This window comes from Prinia subflava (genome assembly GCF_021018805.1).
Source record: "Prinia subflava isolate CZ2003 ecotype Zambia chromosome W unlocalized genomic scaffold, Cam_Psub_1.2 scaffold_50_NEW, whole genome shotgun sequence".
NCBI classification, from domain to species: domain Eukaryota; kingdom Metazoa; phylum Chordata; class Aves; order Passeriformes; family Cisticolidae; genus Prinia; species Prinia subflava.
In genome coordinates this window covers 354,565-374,890 of record NW_026960617.1, presented here as the reverse complement: position 1 = coordinate 374,890, position 20,326 = coordinate 354,565, and positions in this window count along the sequence as shown.

Here is a 20,326-nt window from a genome sequence, read left to right as displayed (position 1 = left end):
GGGGGAAAAAAAAAAAAAATGCTCTTCAAAAACAACTGATGTGTGAGAAGACATTTGTGTTTGGTAGATACAATAGAAAGAAAACTGGTTGCCTGGGTTTCAGCTATTTGAATAGTTAAATACTATATTTTGGTAGGTAAATATTTAAATGGTACACTGAAGGCATAATTAAATTACATATATTAATTTGATTATTTTTTTGAAGGAAAAAGTAAATTAAAACTGACCGGTTTGGATCTAAAATAAATGGAAAATAGGTTAATTTTGTAGAAGCTCTTTGTGACAGATAATGGTGCCTGTATCTGTATTGGAAAAGGTTGAGTAAGCTAATAGGGCCTGAGTTTCAGGGTGACTCGTAGCCCTGAAAAGTTTTCAAGTATTTTGATGCCTGTTACAGATGAATGAACCCTGTTGTTTTATCCACTTCCTATGATAAAAGCTAAAAGAGATCAGACCCTCAACAAAGTTATATTCTATAAGTGGTGAAGGAATAAGTTCTGCTATTTGTAATATCATTTTCTTCTATTTAGTGTGCCTTGTTTTTTTCTATGTCTTGTTAAAATACCCCCCCAGGATTATGGGTGAGGTCTTAAGTTTTTCTGTTAATTTGTATTAGGTACAAATGTTGCTTAAAGGTTATCCTTCATTAAGTTGTCCTGCTCACTGATTGTTTGAATTGGCTCCCTGTTGAAGTGAAGAAGTCACTTCAGCTATTACTGCGGATTGTATCTTGCCGCGCTGGGTAGGGGTCTAAAATATAAATTTGTAGTTCAGTTAATTAGCAGTAGTGAGGACTCATTGCACTGAGACTGCAGAAACTGAGGGAAGATGTGTGTAACCTTAACAACTGATTGTCTTGGAAACTGCTGTTGTCACAAAACATTGTAGGATACGGGGTTTTATGAATGTTTGTCTGTATACCAAATCACTCTGAATGTGCTGAGTTTGATTCTTGAAATAAGCCCAAATTGTTTGTGCTTGTCTATGATTTTTTAAACTAAATTTTTCTTTAAAGAGCTAAAACCGGTGTTAATGCTATAAGATTTAGAGTAGTCTTAGTGTTTATTGTTTACTCGCCATATACCCCGTGGACATAGTCACAAGTATTGGTAGAATATAAAAAGAATTGTTTGTATGTTTCAGTATAAACCTCGTTTAATAAGAAGTAAAATTCTCTTTCTGTTAATTTTAATTTTTCCCTGTAACAGTACAAAAAAAGAAGATTTTTTTTAATTTTGTATTGAGTTCTTTAAATTCTAGATAAAGAATTGAATCATTCTTATGTGAAAAGAAGATTTTGAGTTGTATAGAGAATTGTAAATTATTTTGTATAAAGAGGATGAGTGAATTATGAACTAGAAAACTCATTCAAATATTCAGATTGTCTGAATAATAGTCGTAGCATGTTTCCTTCCTGTAAGGTATTTCCGAAGATTTTTCAAAAAGTACTGTTCAAAATTAAACTTACATTATACCTAGATCTAAATTGATAAATTTAATTTAAAGCCAGCTGTGAGAGAGCTTCAAGATGTTGATTTTTAAAATCAGATAGATTCTGGAAAAAGAAGTTTTTTTCATATGACAAAGGTGTAGTCTGTGCTAACCCCTCAGTTTTGGAGGGTTCTCCTGTTATGTCTTTAACAGGTGCTGGTGCGAAGAAACATTAGGAGAAATATTAAGAGAGACATTTTTGACAGTGTGATCGGTGGGGAAAACGGGAATCAATTGGATAACACCTAAAATTCGGTAAGCGAGGGTAGAAAAACAAAAACATAGAAACCAAGATTTTAGTCCAAAAGGCTCCTGACCGCGACAGAACAGCTAAAGCCGTCTAAGGGAAATCACCTGATAGATATAAGGCAGAAACCAGAAAGAGGATCGGAGCAACCTTTACCTGCTGTTTGAGAAGAAACAAACACCTCGCCATTTGGATGCAACCAAATGGGCGCTGTCATAAACAGAGGAATCGGTTTGTGGATCACTCTAATGGTCATAAGCCTAACTGAGCCCAACAGAGAGCTAGCATAATGAAACTGAACTTAGCCTGAGGTTTCCCAACCTAGACGGCCCTGAAGCTAAAATTCAGTCCACCTTGGAGCACCCTCAAAAGGGAAATTTGGACCATGGGATGAAATTCAAAAAAAGGATTTCAACCGATAGACCTTACCTAAAGATCATGGGTCACAAATGTTCTCTTCATCCTCAGAAATCCCATTGAAAGGGACCTCTGAGGGGGTTTAACCTCACGCAGTAAAAGCTATAGAAATTTGTAAGAAATAGTACCAGGGAAAACAAAAGCATTGAAATTTAGTCTAAAATTGAAAGTTAAGTAGATATGCAATCAGAGAATGATAAAGATGATGCGAACATGAATTAAATGGTTAACAAAAGAAAAGAAATGGGGGAATTGTGAAAAACATGAGATGATTAATTCATGTTCTTATGGTAAATTGGAAAATTATAAAGCTGTATAAATTTATATCAGGTAAAAGTCTATGTTTTAGGAGGTTTCTCCATTCAGAAGGGAACAAAAGACTTTACAGCTTTCTCAAGTATTGGGAGGGGACCTATTGAGATGAGCCAGTATCAGCAACTCACACCTCGGGAGCCACCTTCACAGACCATCAAGCAATATCATCCATATCTCGAACATTCATCAACTATAAGGATCCATAGAAACTGAACATTAACACATGGACTTGGGAGGGAAGCTCTTTTCAATCCAACCGGAGATGGATTTGGGTTTGAATAGCTAACCAAGAAACAAAGGGAAATATGGGGAAATATTGCCAGAGGCAGAATAAAGAGTATAAAAACCAAGCCTCGAACATGGCAAATTTGTGTACCCAGCTAGAGACACAGACGGCCAGGGTCTATGTCTATGGGTCACCCTTGGCTCTCTTTTTCCCGGGAGAAACTCTGTCAAGTAAGTGTCGCTGTTTGTGAGGGGTTTTTTTTATTGCTTAAAATTCTGAAATTTGATTCCAAATTTTGTGATTTGAATTTTTAATAAACCAAATTATGGAATTTGGTAATAAATTGTCCTGGCATTTATAACAACAGTCAAGACAAGTCCCCACAAACAAAGCCTTTTCGGGTCGAGCGGGGCTGGTAAGACACAGCGCAAGACAACAAAACCTGGATCCCTCCGCCGGTTACCAAGGTGATACCGGGCGTAATTTCAAACCTTTCACACCACTCATTCCTTCACACAAAATAAACAGCTTATTCACTCACAACTGTCTTCTCCACTTTACAACACACTGGTTAAAATATCATTGCCAGCCACACAAACAAAACTTAGACACAGTACTTCCCCGTGGCACACGTTCCGGGAACTGTGTAAGCACTACTTTCGCAAACACCAACACAGATATCCCTCCGCTGATCGGGGGGGGTTTTAAAATTCTTTTACAGCTTTAAACATACACCGCTCCTCCAAAACACATACAGCACACTACCACCACATCCCAAAAACACACAAATCAAAATACAAATCCTCACAAGCTACCACACGTACGGCACACCAGTAATTTCCACAGTGTAAGCACGCAAACTTACAAACCAAAGATCGTTTACACTACACGCACATCCAGTGTCCACGGGCTGCAATTGCGATCTCCTGCAACCCACAGTGGGACCCCTCTCGTCCCAAAACTCGCGGCGTACACCCACACTGCAGCTCACCAAGCCGCTTCTCAGCCACAAACCAAGCCAAATGGAGCCACTACTGCTCCCGGAACACACCAGAACTGGCTGTCCTGTTGCCGCTTCCCGACCCCGGGACACAGGCTACAAACTCCTGGTGCTGCTGCCAGTACCACGTGAAACACAAACCACAAATACCAGACTCCGCGGAGCTTACAAAACCCAGTCAGGCCTCTGCTTTGCATAAGACGTCTCTTATGACTTCGAAGCTGCCTCTATTCAAAGGTACCCGTTTCCAATATTTATTAAACATACCTTTTTGTCCATAGTTTTGACAGGTCCTGGTCTTGCCCCGGGGTGTCAGCCGGGCCGCGGGAGCCCTCTTCCCAGAAAATCCTGGGTGGGCGCCCAGAGGGGTCCCAGACCCCAATGGCCCCTCGGCCAGAGACAGCAGTCTCCTGCCTGGCTACCCAGATGATTTATTAAAATATGAATACCGATCTAATATCAATATCCAACTGTGATGGGCAAAAGACTCTCTAACAGTTAAAGTTAGAAAGTGTATGTTTATTGCGACGCCGGGCAGCGTGTGGGATAGCTCCCTAATGCGCACTGCAAAGATCACAGGTAATTACAAAGCCTTTTATTTACAAAAATGTTGAATACACAAAATACAAATGCATATTCATACCCCTCTCACTTCCTCTTCTCCGCTTCATATGCTAATTGACAAAAAAGGCTATTAAGCATGCGTAGTTTGTTCCCTGAAATGGGTCGGTGGTCCTTTTGTGAGGAGTGGTCACCAAAAGGAGGAAGTAAAACAAGTCTTCCTCGTTCTAAACTTTCAACCTTTTCAATGCAGATGTGATTGATGGATGGTAGAACTCTCTGTTTCCTGTTTTCCAGGACTATTTCAGTGGGTTTCGGGAAACAGGAGGTCTGGTGTTGTATTGATTAGTTTCTCTGTTTGACAAGCAATGAGTTATTAAATCCGGGGTAGCTTATCTTAAATCCGGTTTCTTTTAACCATCCTCTAACTTTTAACTGATTTCAGCAAAGCTTATCTATTCATTTCAACTAAATCAGCAACATCTATTGTTAACTGTAACCTTAGCTTTTCTCAAAGTTTCAAAATTAGTCTCAACAACTCTTCACCAACATTGGTATCTCAACACAACATTCACATTAAAAGATCTCTAAACTTTAGCAAAACTTCTCTTACAAAAGCCAACACTATAAAACATGTAGTATTCACTCTAACAATTGCGAAAGCCAACACTGTAATATATTTATCACACTTGATATCCTAAATTTTTTCATTAAAAAGGAATGGATTGCACTGCAGATGAAGATTTCTGAAATAACTGTCAACCTCTGTGATACTGCTGAACTGGCCACTGGAGAAAGGGCGTCCCTTGCTTCAGAGCCAGTCGCTTGCAGTTGTAAAGTGTCACTGTAAAACTTGGAATTTTCTTCCCATCAACATTTTGGCTTGGCCAATCTTACACATCTGGGAGCTACATAACATCAGATTTATAGTGTAGAAATATTCAGCTTTGTGAATGAGAGCTGCATTCATGCTACAGTGATTATGTCATGTCTGATCTTCAACCCTTTATGTGCCTTCCAGTCCTTTAACACTGGCTTCACCTCTGTCCTCTAACTGCTTTTTGCTGTTGGCACTATCAACATCTCTTGCTTAACTCATGGGATGTGGCTCTTTCATCCTTTTCATCTCTTATAATTTCCAGTTGTTGGAGGTTGGATTTTTCCTTTTTGTTTTCGTTCTCTAAGGGAATTTTCTCCCATATGTTGCTAGGAGACAATAACAACCAGATATTTAAGAGAGACAAAAGAAGTTTTCACAGCTCAGGGGAGGGGTGCAACTGGCTGCTCTCTCTTTACATAGGGGTTTCTCTGGGAAGGGCATAGATATTCCAAGACTGGGGCTGTGGGAAGGGGTTGGGTGTAGCTCTGAGCTCTCTCTTGCTCTCGGCTTCAGAGAATGGTCAAGCTGCTGCTTGGGGGAACAATTTGCTGTTGCTGTTGGAGCCCAGCTGGGTCCCGCTTCTTCTGCTGTGGATGAGCCTCTGCTCATGAAAGTAGCCACTGAACTGGTACTATATTAACACCCTACCTCACTGTGAAAAACGGAATAAAGCTTCAAAATTTTTAAAAAGTTTAATAGGGAATAAAATAAGAGGCAAAAGTCAAGTGCCGGGGTGCTCCTGGCAAACAGCCAAAGAACATGCCACTAGTCCCCGACAGTATTATATTTATACTGTTACATTACAGAGGTACATGCATATTCATAGAGTCTGTTATAAATACATATTATATTATTGGCTTTCTGTACAAATTAAGATGTATAATGTATAATACGTATAAGGTTAAAATAACTTTGCTGTATGGACATAGGTTTTATTTCTGCTATTAGCAAAACTTAGTAGTGATAGTTGATATAGTTATGCTTGAACTGTCTGCCTGGTTGGGATAACATCCAGTGAACATATGATGAGGACCCTGCTGCTGACATGCCAGCTATCAACACCTACCCTCTGTAGAAAGTATGGACTAAGGCCCAAACTGGAGGTGATAATGAAAATGGTCTAAAACCATAGCCAAGAAACACACATGCTCTAAAAAGGCGGGTCCCAAGGAGGGGTCATGCAAAACAGTTCCTGGAATATGTAAACTAGTTTGTGGGAAAGTTTTGTTATAAATGCCAGGACAATTTATTACTAAATTCCATAATTTGGTTTATTAAAAATTCAAATCACAAAATTTGGAATCAAATTTCAGAATTTTAAGCAATAAAAAAAACCCCTCACAAACAGCGACACTTACTTGACAGAGTTTCTCCCGGGAAAAAGAGAGCCAAGGGTGACCCATAGACATAGACCCTGGCCGTCTGTGTCTCTAGCTGGGTACACAAATTTGCCATGTTCGAGGCTTGGTTTTTATACTCTTTATTCTGCCTCTGGCAATATTTCCCCATATTTCCCTTTGTTTCTTGGTTAGCTATTCAAACCCAAATCCATCTCCGGTTGGATTGAAAAGAGCTTCCCTCCCAAGTCCATGTGTTAATGTTCAGTTTCTATGGATCCTTATAGTTGATGAATGTTCGAGATATGGATGATATTGCTTGATGGTCTGTGAAGGTGGCTCCCGAGGTGTGAGTTGCTGATACTGGCTCATCTCAATAGGTCCCCTCCCAATACTTGAGAAAGCTGTAAAGTCTTTTGTTCCCTTCTGAATGGAGAAACCTCCTAAAACATAGACTTTTACCTGATATAAATTTATACAGCTTTATAATTTTCCAATTTACCATAAGAACATGAATTAATCATCTCATGTTTTTCACAATTCCCCCATTTCTTTTCTTTTGTTAACCATTTAATTCATGTTCGCATCATCTTTATCATTCTCTGATTGCATATCTACTTAACTTTCAATTTTAGACTAAATTTCAATGCTTTTGTTTTCCCTGGTACTATTTCTTACAAATTTCTATAGCTTTTACTGCGTGAGGTTAAACCCCCTCAGAGGTCCCTTTCAATGGGATTTCTGAGGATGAAGAGAACATTTGTGACCCATGATCTTTAGGTAAGGTCTATCGGTTGAAATCCTTTTTTTGAATTTCATCCCATGGTCCAAATTTCCCTTTTGAGGGTGCTCCAAGGTGGACTGAATTTTAGCTTCAGGGCCGTCTAGGTTGGGAAACCTCAGGCTAAGTTCAGTTTCATTATGCTAGCTCTCTGTTGGGCTCAGTTAGGCTTATGACCATTAGAGTGATCCACAAACCGATTCCTCTGTTTATGACAGCGCCCATTTGGTTGCATCCAAATGGCGAGGTGTTTGTTTCTTCTCAAACAGCAGGTAAAGGTTGCTCCGATCCTCTTTCTGGTTTCTGCCTTATATCTATCAGGTGATTTCCCTTAGACGGCTTTAGCTGTTCTGTCGCGGTCAGGAGCCTTTTGGACTAAAATCTTGGTTTCTATGTTTTTGTTTTTCTACCCTCGCTTACCGAATTTTAGGTGTTATCCAATTGATTCCCGTTTTCCCCACCGATCACACTGTCAAAAATGTCTCTCTTAATATTTCTCCTAATGTTTCTTCGCACCAGCACCTGTTAAAGACATAACAGGAGAACCCTCCAAAACTGAGGGGTTAGCACAGACTACACCTTTGTCATATGAAAAAAACTTCTTTTTCCAGAATCTATCTGATTTTAAAAATCAACATCTTGAAGCTCTCTCACAGCTGGCTTTAAATTAAATTTATCAATTTAGATCTAGGTATAATGTAAGTTTAATTTTGAACAGTACTTTTTGAAAAATCTTCGGAAATACCTTACAGGAAGGAAACATGCTACGACTATTATTCAGACAATCTGAATATTTGAATGAGTTTTCTAGTTCATAATTCACTCATCCTCTTTATACAAAATAATTTACAATTCTCTATACAACTCAAAATCTTCTTTTCACATAAGAATGATTCAATTCTTTATCTAGAATTTAAAGAACTCAATACAAAATTAAAAAAAATCTTCTTTTTTTGTACTGTTACAGGGAAAAATTAAAATTAACAGAAAGAGAATTTTACTTCTTATTAAACGAGGTTTATACTGAAACATACAAACAATTCTTTTTATATTCTACCAATACTTGTGACTATGTCCACGGGGTATATGGCGAGTAAACAATAAACACTAAGACTACTCTAAATCTTATAGCATTAACACCGGTTTTAGCTCTTTAAAGAAAAATTTAGTTTAAAAAATCATAGACAAGCACAAACAATTTGGGCTTATTTCAAGAATCAAACTCAGCACATTCAGAGTGATTTGGTATACAGACAAACATTCATAAAACCCCGTATCCTACAATGTTTTGTGACAACAGCAGTTTCCAAGACAATCAGTTGTTAAGGTTACACACATCTTCCCTCAGTTTCTGCAGTCTCAGTGCAATGAGTCCTCACTACTGCTAATTAACTGAACTACAAATTTATATTTTAGACCCCTACCCAGCGCGGCAAGATACAATCCGCAGTAATAGCTGAAGTGACTTCTTCACTTCAACAGGGAGCCAATTCAAACAATCAGTGAGCAGGACAACTTAATGAAGGATAACCTTTAAGCAACATTTGTACCTAATACAAATTAACAGAAAAACTTAAGACCTCACCCATAATCCTGGGGGGGTATTTTAACAAGACATAGAAAAAAACAAGGCACACTAAATAGAAGAAAATGATATTACAAATAGCAGAACTTATTCCTTCACCACTTATAGAATATAACTTTGTTGAGGGTCTGATCTCTTTTAGCTTTTATCATAGGAAGTGGATAAAACAACAGGGTTCATTCATCTGTAACAGGCATCAAAATACTTGAAAACTTTTCAGGGCTACGAGTCACCCTGAAACTCAGGCCCTATTAGCTTACTCAACCTTTTCCAATACAGATACAGGCACCATTATCTGTCACAAAGAGCTTCTACAAAATTAACCTATTTTCCATTTATTTTAGATCCAAACCGGTCAGTTTTAATTTACTTTTTCCTTCAAAAAAATAATCAAATTAATATATGTAATTTAATTATGCCTTCAGTGTACCATTTAAATATTTACCTACCAAAATATAGTATTTAACTATTCAAATAGCTGAAACCCAGGCAACCAGTTTTCTTTCTATTGTATCTACCAAACACAAATGTCTTCTCACACATCAGTTGTTTTTGAAGAGCATTTTTTTTTTTTTTCCCCCTGCATGTAATGCTAACAACATTCAGAAAAACGCAAAACTTCTTGAGGGATACTATAGAAATAAATCCAAAGCAAAAACACTAAGAAAGAAATAAGTCTACACAATTATTCACCCCTAAGAAATACAAGCACTAGAACAATTCTAAGACTTGTACCCTCCAAACCCAGGGATAGACAAAAAGACATCATACTAAGGGAATCAACTATCCCTTCTAAGAAATCAGCTATATATAAAAAACCCTTCCCTGTTTCTTTCAAGCAAACACACAAAAAAATAAAGATTACAGAGAATCCGAAAAAAATCATAGCCAGTTCAATTAAGAAGCAATTTTAACTCGGACTCTACTGGTCACACGCTTCAAAAAACTCAATCAACAGAAAAAAAAAAAACCCTTGCAACACGTTGCCTGCCTTTACAAACGCTGTATTATTATTTCATATTTAAAACAACAATCCAACCCAACAGTGTAGCAATCATTTCAAACATCAATGAGCTACATCGGTCACAATCCTAGCATGCACACAAAAACCCTCACATGCAATAAACAAGCAACTGCAATGCCTACTGTTCTAGTCATTTAAAAACAGCTACTCTTATATCCTTTTATACGTGAAATACAAATAGCTTTTTACACTGTCCACAACTACAAAGCAAACTTTCATACGTCTCCCTAAGGCAATCTCACTGAGCCTCGGCAGCCTAGTTCCAACCAGCAGAAAACACACCAGTTTCTAAAGCTCTCCTAAGAAAACCTCATGGGAACAGGGAGTCTATACCTACATTCTCCCGCACAAGCATATGGGCGTGACTTTTTGGTGGCTTACTTCTGACAACGGTTAATAGAGAGGAGGGAGGGTAAACTGCTTAAAAAGCAATCTGCACTTCTTTCACTATATTGGACAAAAACTACACAAATTCAGGTGATTAAAGGGAGAGTGAAAAAAAGCATCCTGGCCTTTTCTAAAGTGTTATTCATCAACTCCAAGTGTTTAGCTTCTACCACTATTTACACAATTCTAAACAAGAAAAAGACTCCTTAAAACCTTTCTCTTCACTTTATCAGCTCTATTCTATTGCTAAGCACACCTTTGTTACAGTTTTTAAAACTTTTGTCAATTTCGGCTCCAGGCTGCCGTCTCTTGTCCTGTCGCCGCAAAAAACCTGCCGCTTTTTTTTTTTTTTTCTCCTTGTCTCCCGGCAACCGGGAACTGCACTCGCCTCATCGCCTGCTGGGGTTTTTAGTTTTTACTGAAAGAAAAAACCAAGAACTCTGCCGATTTCAGGAAAAAAAAACCTCTTTAAAGCAAAACACACAACTCTAGGGAGCCTCCAAAATGTATTCAGCCTGAAGTAAAAGATCCACCACAACCAAAGAAAAGAGTAAATGAAATTCCTTTTTAAATTCTTTTCCTATCTTTTTCTTCGTAATTTAGCATCGGTGGCCAGGGGTTTGAAGTCAGGACTAGGAGCAGGGACTGAGTTCCCTCTCAGGAATCCCCTTTGAGCGAGAGGCAGGCAGCCGCGGGTCACGTGGTCCCGCACGGGTCTCGGATGACGCAGCTGATGCTATCACCGAGAAGGCTGCAGAGGAGGCGGGGGTTGGGACAGACTTCACCCTGACCACCAAGCTGCGAGAGAGGCTTTTCTTATAGCATTTTTCTCCTGTTAGAACACGGTCACACATCTCTTCTTGACTGAATGCCTCCGCTTCTCCACCCCCCCCCCCTTTCCTCCCCCTCGCACCGGGGATGTGAGCACCGGCTTTGGTTAGGAGCGCATGCGCTGGCTTGAACCAGGGAAGAGCGGGGTTTCGGGGTGGCGAAAAAACAACGGGGCAGGGGTCTCGGTTAGTGAGACCCCGTTCTCCGCCGACGGTGCCGCGGCTGTAGCGGGATGAACCCGGGTACGCTGCAGACCAGGGTAGGGAGCGGGCTCTAGGATCGGGGCAGGGGCCGGCGCTGGCAGGGGTTCGCAGGGAGGAGGAAGGCAGTCCGGGGGCTCCCATTCATTCCTTTTTAACTCCCCTACCGGATACACCCTAAACTGGGATCCATCCCACAACGGCGCACATTCTAACTCGTCTATCTCCCTTTGCCTCTTGTTCCTGACATATTTACACAAAGCCTGACATGTCCAGGACTCAAACGTGCCGAACTTCGGCCAGACCACATATTTCTCTATCTCCTTCCAGGACATTCGTTCCAATATTCCAACATCCATCCCAAGGGGCTTCCCCTTGGGATCTCAGGGACCACCTCTGCCGAGTCTTCCCACAAATCATCCTCCTGATCTCTACTGAGATACGATCCCATACTCCCCATGGCACAGAAATTATGAGATACTAAAAATTAAATCCCGAGTTTCCGAACTCGGTGCCATTAACTTAATGATCCAACGGATGACCGTTCCGTGGAAGTTCAGTCAACTGCAGGACTCTGTAACTGCCACCGAAAAAATTAACGGACTCTACTCGGTCGCGGTCAAGAAGGCTTACTAGTCCCCGAACTCAAAAGGGACGTCCTCTTTCCTTCAGGACCCCGGTGACTCTCACACTCCGTTGGGTAACACTCACACACGAAATATCACGCGTTTTACACACACTCACACGCACAAATACGTTCTCAAGCACTTGGTCACCCTACTCAACTACGCTATACTTACGGTCCTTTTCCTGCGTGGATTCTTCGTGCACGTCGACTTTTACGAGTGAAAAAACACCGCGGTTCCAGGGGAAAACCCCTGCTGAGTTCTTGAGCCCTCCCCAAGCTAGCTTGTCTTAACACTTAATACTTTCGCTGTTGTGGGTTCTGGGTTCATAAAGCTAGTTCATTCTTCCGGACTTACCCGCTCTGCCAGGCTGCTTTTTACAGCGGGGCACCCCCCGGTCAGAAGCAGGGGTCCGTAGAATATTCAAAACTGGCCCCTCTGTTGGGCGTCAAAATTGTTATAAATGCCAGGACAATTTATTACCAAATTCAATAATTTGGTTTATTAAAAATTCAAATCACAAAATTTGGAATCAAATTACAGAATTTTAAGCAATAAAAAAACCCCCCCACAAACAGCGACACTTACTTGACAGAGTTTCTCCCGGGAAAAAGAGAGCCAAGGGTGACCCATAGACATAGACCCTGGCCGTCTGTGTCTCTAGCTGGGTACACAAATTTGCCATGTTCGAGGCTTGGTTTTTATACTCTTTATTCTGCCTCTGGCAATATTTCCTCATATTTCCTTTTGTTTCTTGGTTAGCTATTCAAACCCAAATCCATCTCCGGTCGGATTGAAAAGAGCTCCCGTCCCAAGTCCATGTGTTAATGTTCAGTTTCTATGGATCCTTATAGTTGATGAATGTTCGAGATATGGGTGATATTGCTTGATGGTCTGTGAAGGTGGCTCCCGAGGTGTGAGCTGCTGATACCGGCTCATCTCAACAGGTCCCCTCCCAATACTTGAGAAAGCTGCAAAGTCTTTTGTTCCCTTCTGAATGGAGAAACCTCCTAAAACATAGACTTTTACCTGATATAAATTTATACAGCTTTATAATTTTCCAATTTACCATAAGAACTTGAATTAATCATCTCACGTTTTTCACTACTGTGAAGGAACATATTTGATTGCTTGTGAGGCTTTGAGATTGCCGGTGTGTGTGGTGTGGTATTTTAACTAGGAACTGGTGATTCCTGGCCACAGGGGAGTGCAGGACGGTGTGCGGCCGGGGCCGCTCCCCCGCTTCCTTCTTGCAGAGGGATTTGTGCTGTGTCTCCGCTTGAGCCGTTTGGCTTACGGTGAGACTTTGTTAAAATTTTTTGGTTGAGTGTGTATGTTTGGGATTGTTAACATCTGGCCGAAGCCAGATACTGGTTGGTATTCTGCAAGAGCCCCATCTATACTCTAATTACAGCTCGACAGGAATTGCATTAGGTTTTAACTGTAGGCTTGCTGCAGTATGTGTAAAACTCCTTGCAATTTTGAGCGCATTTTTAGCTGCAATACAGCCAGTGCAAGGTATAACAGAGGACTTGGTTCGATAGCAATTTATAATCAGCAATTTAAGCAAGGAAGAGGGGACAAGTCTGTGTGTTGTCAATTTGTTTGACTGTGCTGTGTTATTTCCTTTGAGATTAAAATAAAAAGGAGCTTTTCCCTTCCCATGGTGTGTGTGTGTGTGCGTGTAAACCCTGCTTCATTCTTCAGTAAAAGTATATGCCCGGGAGCAGGAAATATAGGGAAGCCAGTGGAAATATTTAGGGTGAAGAGTGCCCAGTATATCTTTATACCAGAGGAATATTAAGGATGGGAGCAAGTGAAAGTCAAGAGATTGCTAAAGGCAGTCCTCTGGGATGTATTTTAACACACTGGAAAGAATTAGTAGGCTATGGGTGTACAGAAACCAAAAGGGAGCTTGTTAAGTTTTGTACACAGTGGTGGCCACTGTATAGGCTGGAAGAGGGGGTGAAGTGGCCAGTAAATGGTACACTGCACTATGAGACTCTATTGCAGCTAATGCTCTTCCTACGCCGTGAACAAAAGTGGTAGGAAGTGGCTTATGCTGATATGTTTTTTACTCTTAGGGATCACTCTGAGTGGCAAAGGGATTGTGGAATGAGGCCACCATCTGATCCTTTAGTATTGGCCCTTGAAAAGGACCATAAAGTTACTAAGGGAAAGTGTCACCCTGGTTTTGAAGACTTTTTTAAGCCTTCTGTTATGTTCTTCATATTGGAGTCAGAAGTTTCACCTTATCACATTTTCTACTATAAACACTGGCCATGTTTTGCTAACTGTCTTTTATTGTTTACATATTTCTAAGTAGGAGGAGAAATGTGATTGACAGTTAGCCCGACCAACGTGGACTGAGAGGTGGAATTCCATCCTCCAATCCACGGGCACCATGGGAAATGTATAAAACTAGGTTTTGTAAATAAACTCGCCCCTTTTTCCTGCTTCGCTCACCAGTATGTCCTCGTGTGGTTCTTCCCGTGTCCACTGTGACAGGAAAGCCCAAACTCTGTTGCAGCAGCTCCTCAATAAATCAGACGTGCACACATCCTAACAAGGTATACCAAGCAGAGGCTTTGGAACAAGAGACAGAAGACATACTTAAACCACCCCCTAAAAGGCAGGAAAGGAGGAGGGTGGTGGAGGATGCAGATTCAGAACCATCATTAACTCCAACCTCCCCCGCTTCATCTCTAGCTTCATCTTCCTTTGGAAGGACAGCAGCTGAGGTAGGGGTTTCTCCATCCACTCCTGAACCCAGGGAACCATCCAAATCTTATCCACCACTGCCTAGCTGTGACAGTGAGTGGGATGGACCTGAACCTCCCCCACCAGCTCCCAAACTTCCCCCACAAGGACCCATAGCATTAAGGACCCGAAAACAAACCAGAGAGGTCATACAAGCACCTCTAAGGCAAGCAATGACCTCTGATGGAGAAACAAAACAGATTAAGGTTCCCTTTTCCTCGATTGATTTAGAAATTTGGGAAAAGAGTTCTAAGGGCTATCGAAGTGATCCAATAGGGGTTGCTAAGAAAATGAAGTTTATGATTAAGCAGCATTTACCTGATTGGGCAGACCTCCAACTGCTGCTTGATGCTCTAACAGAAACTGAGAAGCAATTAGTTTTGAAAGCAGCTAAGGATCTAGCCGAGGATGATTGTAGAACAACACAAGAGGATGTTAAAGATATATTTCCTCTCCAAGACCCATAAATGGGATCCTAATGAAGATGAGGGGTTGGGATGGTTAAAGAGATACCAGGAATTGATAGTAAAAGGGCTGGAAAGAGCAATCCCCAAAACCATAAACTGGTTAGCCTTATATGCTATCAAACAGGGCCCTTCTCAAACACCTTCTGAATTTCTAGATCACCTGCGAGACGCAATGCACCAACACACCACCCTGGATCCTGGATCTGATGAAGGGAAGCAGCAATTAATAAATTTATTTTTAGGACAGTCTACAGGAGACATCAGGCGGAAACTCCAGAAGATCCGGGGTCCAAACAGCCAGAATTTAGAAGCTTTACTGGATGAGGCCTGGAGAGTTTTTAGTAATCGAGAAGGATATAAACAAGGGATGAAGAAATTAGTAGGAGTAGTAAAAGAGGGAGAAAAAGGAAAACCTGGGCAAGGTCCACCGAAACAGGGACCACCCCGACTGGGAAAAGATCAATGTGCATTTTGCAAAAAATTTAGTCACTGGAAAAACCAGTGTCCAGAACTAAAAAAGGGTGATGAACATAGAAAAGGTGGTCAGAAAGGGAAAAAACTGATTGCTCATATAAAGGAGGACTGAGGGGGACTGGAGGGTCCTACCCTAGAGGACCCTCTGGTTATAGTCAAACTGGGGAACAAAGAAACAAAGGTGAAATTTTTGATAGACGCAGGGGCAACATTTTCAGTGCTGAATAAGGCCCTAGTACCTGTAACCAATGACTATGTTATGGTAAGAAAGGCGACTGGCCAGTCTGAAAGAGCTTATTTTTGCAAACCACTAAAGTATAAATTGGGTAAACAGTAGGGAATTCACCGATTTTTCCACATGCCTAAAGCTCCATTTGCACTTTTGGGCAGAGATCTGCTAGAGCAGCTGGAGGCAAAAATAACATTTAAGAATGGGGACATTATTTTGGAGGTAAAAGATCAACAATATGTAGAACTGTTAAGTTTAATGATGATAACCAAAGAAATCAAAGTTGCAAATAAAGAGGAAAATTTTAGGAAAATAATAGATCAGGTATTTCCTGGAGTGTGGGCTTCTGATATACCAGGAAGGGCAAAGAATGCACTACCAGTGCAGATTAAACTTAAAGAAGAAGGACAGTCAGTAAGGGTTAAACAATACCCCCTAAAGAAAGAAGATCGAGAGGGGATTAGTCCAATTATTGAAAACTTTTTCAAGATAGGACTACTGAGGGAGTGTCAGTCTGATTTCAACACTCCTATTTTGCCAGTGAAGAAGCCTGATGGGTCATACAGGTTGGTACAAGATTTAAGAGCTGTTAACAAAGTAACTGAGGACTTGTACCCAGTAGTTGCCAATCCTTACACCCTGTTAACCCGTTTAACACCTGAATTAACCTGGTTTACTGTTTTAGATTTGAAAGATGCTTTCTTTTGCCTACCTCTCCATGAAGCCAGCCAGAAAATTTTTGCATTTGAATGGGAAAGCCCTAGATCTGGACGTAAAACTCAGCTCACATGGTGCGTATTACCGCAGGGGTATAAGAACTCTCCTACCCTATTTGGGGAGCAGCTTGCAAAGGATTTGGAGTCCTGGGAACCTCCTCCAGGAAAAGGACAGCTCCTCCAGTATGTAGATGACCTCTTAATAGCCACCCAGACTCAAGAAACATGCGTGGCCTGGACGGTAAGCCTCCTAAACTTTCTGGGCATGCAAGGCTATCGAGTATCCCAAAAGAAGGCTCAGATGGTAAAGCAGACAGTTATTTACCTGGGCTATGAAGTAAGTGCTGGACAAAGAACCTTGGGACAAGATCGCAAGGAGGCAATATGCCAGACCCCAAAGCCTCAGACAGTGAAAGAACTGAGAACCTTTCTAGGCATGACAGGGTGGTGCAGACTGTGGATTTATAATTATGGATTGCTTGTTAAACCTCTGTATGCCTTGATCATGGAAGGGAGCAGAGATCTTCAATGGAAAAAAGAAGCAACTCGAGCCTTTGACCAGCTAAAGAAGGCCCTCATGTCAGCACCAGCCTTGGGACTTCCAGACGTGGGTAAGCCGTTCTTTTTGTTTTCTCACGAGAAGCAAGGAATTGCTTTAAGAATACTAGCACAAAATCTGGGCTGTTACCAAAGGGCAGTTGCCTACCTCTCCAAACAGCTGGATATAGCAGCTAATGGGTGGCCGGGGTGTCTCAGAGCTGTTGCAGCAGTAGCAGTGAACATCCAAGAGGCACGCAAGGTCACCCTGGGCCAGAAGATGACTATGCTAGTGTCCCACACAGTGTCTACAGTCCTGGAAGCGAAAGGGGGGCATTGGCTCTCCCCACAGAGATTCCTGAAGTACCAAGCTATACTGGTAGAACAAGATGATGTTGAGATTGTGGTGACTAACATTGTGAACCCAGCTTCCTTCCTCAGCGGGAATATGGGGGAACCAGTGATTCATGATTGCCTGGAGACCATCGAAGCCACCTACTCCAGTCGCCTGGATCTGAAGGATACCCCGCTTGAGAATGCCGCGACCTGGTTTACTGATGGGAGCAGCTATGTCATCAGTGGAAAGAGGCATGCTGGGTATGCAGTCACCACAAGCAGAGAGGTAATAGAGTCTGGACCATTACCAACAAATACCTCTGCGCAGAAGGCTGAAATAATCGCCTTAATTCGAGCCCTAGAGCTGGCGAAAGGAAAAGAAATTAATCTCTATACAGATTCCAGATATGGATTTGGAGTAGTTCATGCACATGGAGCCATTTGGAAGGAAAGAGGACTGTCGAACTCACAAGGGAAGAATATTAAACATGCCCAAGAAATACTGAGACTATTGGATGCAGTACAATTACCTGAAAAGGTAGCCATCATGCACATTAGAAAGCACCAAAAAGTGAGCTCTGAATTGGAGGAAGGGAATATGCTGGCAGATAGGGAGGCAAAAGATGCAGCAAAAGGTGAGATACCTGATGAGACAACTGAGGCAGCATTGATTCCAGATGGAAAAATTTCTACTGAGGGTAAGCCAATATACAATAAAAAAGATAAACTTATTAAGGTAGAAAAGGCAAGTTATAACCAGGAGGGATGGGCTGTAACAGAAGAAGGGAAACTTGTAGTACCTTCTTATTTGTTGTGGTCATTAGTACAGAGGGAACATGAGAAAACACACTGGGGAATAGATGAGATGCCCTGTATAACCATTTGAAAGAAAGAATTATGGCTAGGAAATTGCAGGGCACAGTGATACAAGTAACTCGTCAGTGTAGCCTTTGCCTCCGAACTAACCCTAAAAACACCCCAAAGCCTAAAGTGAGACAAATTGGGAAAGGTTGTGGACCTGGGCAACAATGGCAAATTGATTTTACAGAACTGCCCAGGAAGGGAGGGTATTGCTACCTATTGGTGCTAACTGATACCTTTTCAGGATGGCCAGAAGCCTTTCCTGCCAGGACAGCTAAGGCCCGAGAAGTGACCAAAACATTGTTGCAAGAAATAATACCACGATTTGGAGTTCCAGCCATCATATCCTCAGATAGGGGGCCACACTTTATTTCAAAAATTGCACAGCAAATAAGTCACCACCTGGGAATAGACTGGGAATTGCATACCCCATACCACCCTCAATCTAGTGGGCAAGTAGAGAAAATGAACCATTTGATTAAACAACAAATTGTGAGACTGGGGCAAGAAGCAAATTTGCCCTGGCCCCAGGCTCTCCCATTGGCATTATTGCAAATTTGGATAAAACCAAGGGCAAAGGAGAAACTAAGCCCTTTTGAAATATTGTATGGGAGGCCATATGCATTTCAAGAGGGGACAACACCCATTCAAGTAAGGGAAGAAACCCTACATAGATATATGGTGGCCCTAAATAAACAACTCAGAGAAATTGAGAGATATGTGGCTGGAGCTCAAAACAGGGAATTAGGTGGGCCAGTACATGATGTACAACCTGGGGATTATGTGTACATTAAGTCTTTTGCAGAAAAGACCTTGGAACCACAGTGGGAAGGACCATTCCAGATGCTCCTCACTACCTTCACTGCAATCAAGATCAAAGAACAGAAGGCCTGGATCCATCACTCCTGAGTGAAGAAAGCCCCAGAGGGAATTGGGAAGGTCACACCAGGTGATAATGAACTGAAGCTGAAGCTCACTCGAGACCACAAATAAATGGACTAATAATTATTATGGACATTATGTGGAAAGTATAACTATTGTAGTAATTACCTTAGTCATAACAAGAGTCAATGCAATACCACGTAGGTATTATGTGACTGGGATATACCGGTGTTGTAGTTTAAATTTATGGGGGGTCCCCGGGGAGTGCCCCCCGGAGACCCCCGGGGTCTTATGGGGTCGTGGTGTTCCCGTGCTGGCAGGCAAAGAGACTCAGACGCCGGTGGGGTGTTGATGAGGTGAGGGTTTATTCACTGAGGGAGAGGGGAAGGGAAGGGGGGGGAAGGGAGGAGAGGGAAAGGGAGCATCAGGAGGCCTCCAGGGGGAGAGGGGCAAAGAGGGCAGAGCCTTCTGCCTTAGCATTCTTATCACAGAGGTTCAAAGGGGCACGGTAACATTCTCCAGCCAATGAGGTTACAGATAACTTGATACTGCAGGGAGGTTACAGACTTGGGATAAACCATACATTTTCCAGGGGTGAGCTAGAGCAAACCATTTCCATAAAATGCAGTCCCACATACCGGTGCCAAGGAAGAGCTTATGACCCTTACTCTCGTAAGGCTTTAAACAAGATGCTAAAAGTCACGAATGCAAGCTTGTGGGAAAGAAGAAATGTTTGGGGATGTAAATATGCGTTCGTACAGGATGGATTCCATGAGGCTTACCACCCATCCATGAGACCCATCTGGATTAGTCCTGAATGCTGTGACAAATGCTTGAGTAATTGTCCTCAGTTTAGAGTCAAAATAGAGGGGTGTGGGATAAAAGGGTATGATATTGACTTTAACATCACCCAGGTATGTACTGAGCTCCATAAGGACCAGACTGAGATTACTCCACCAGTGCCAAGAAAGGCTGTGATCACCCAGATGCCAGCTATTCCAGAAGTAGAGGAGCAAATAACTCCTGTAATTACCAGAATTGGGCCATATGCTATTAAGAAGACAGTAGTTCAAAAGCTGATAGTTAACCCAAAGTGGTCTTTGAAACAAGTAGAAATGGGAGTACAGGTAAATGCTTCTCACGTTCGGCCAGAATG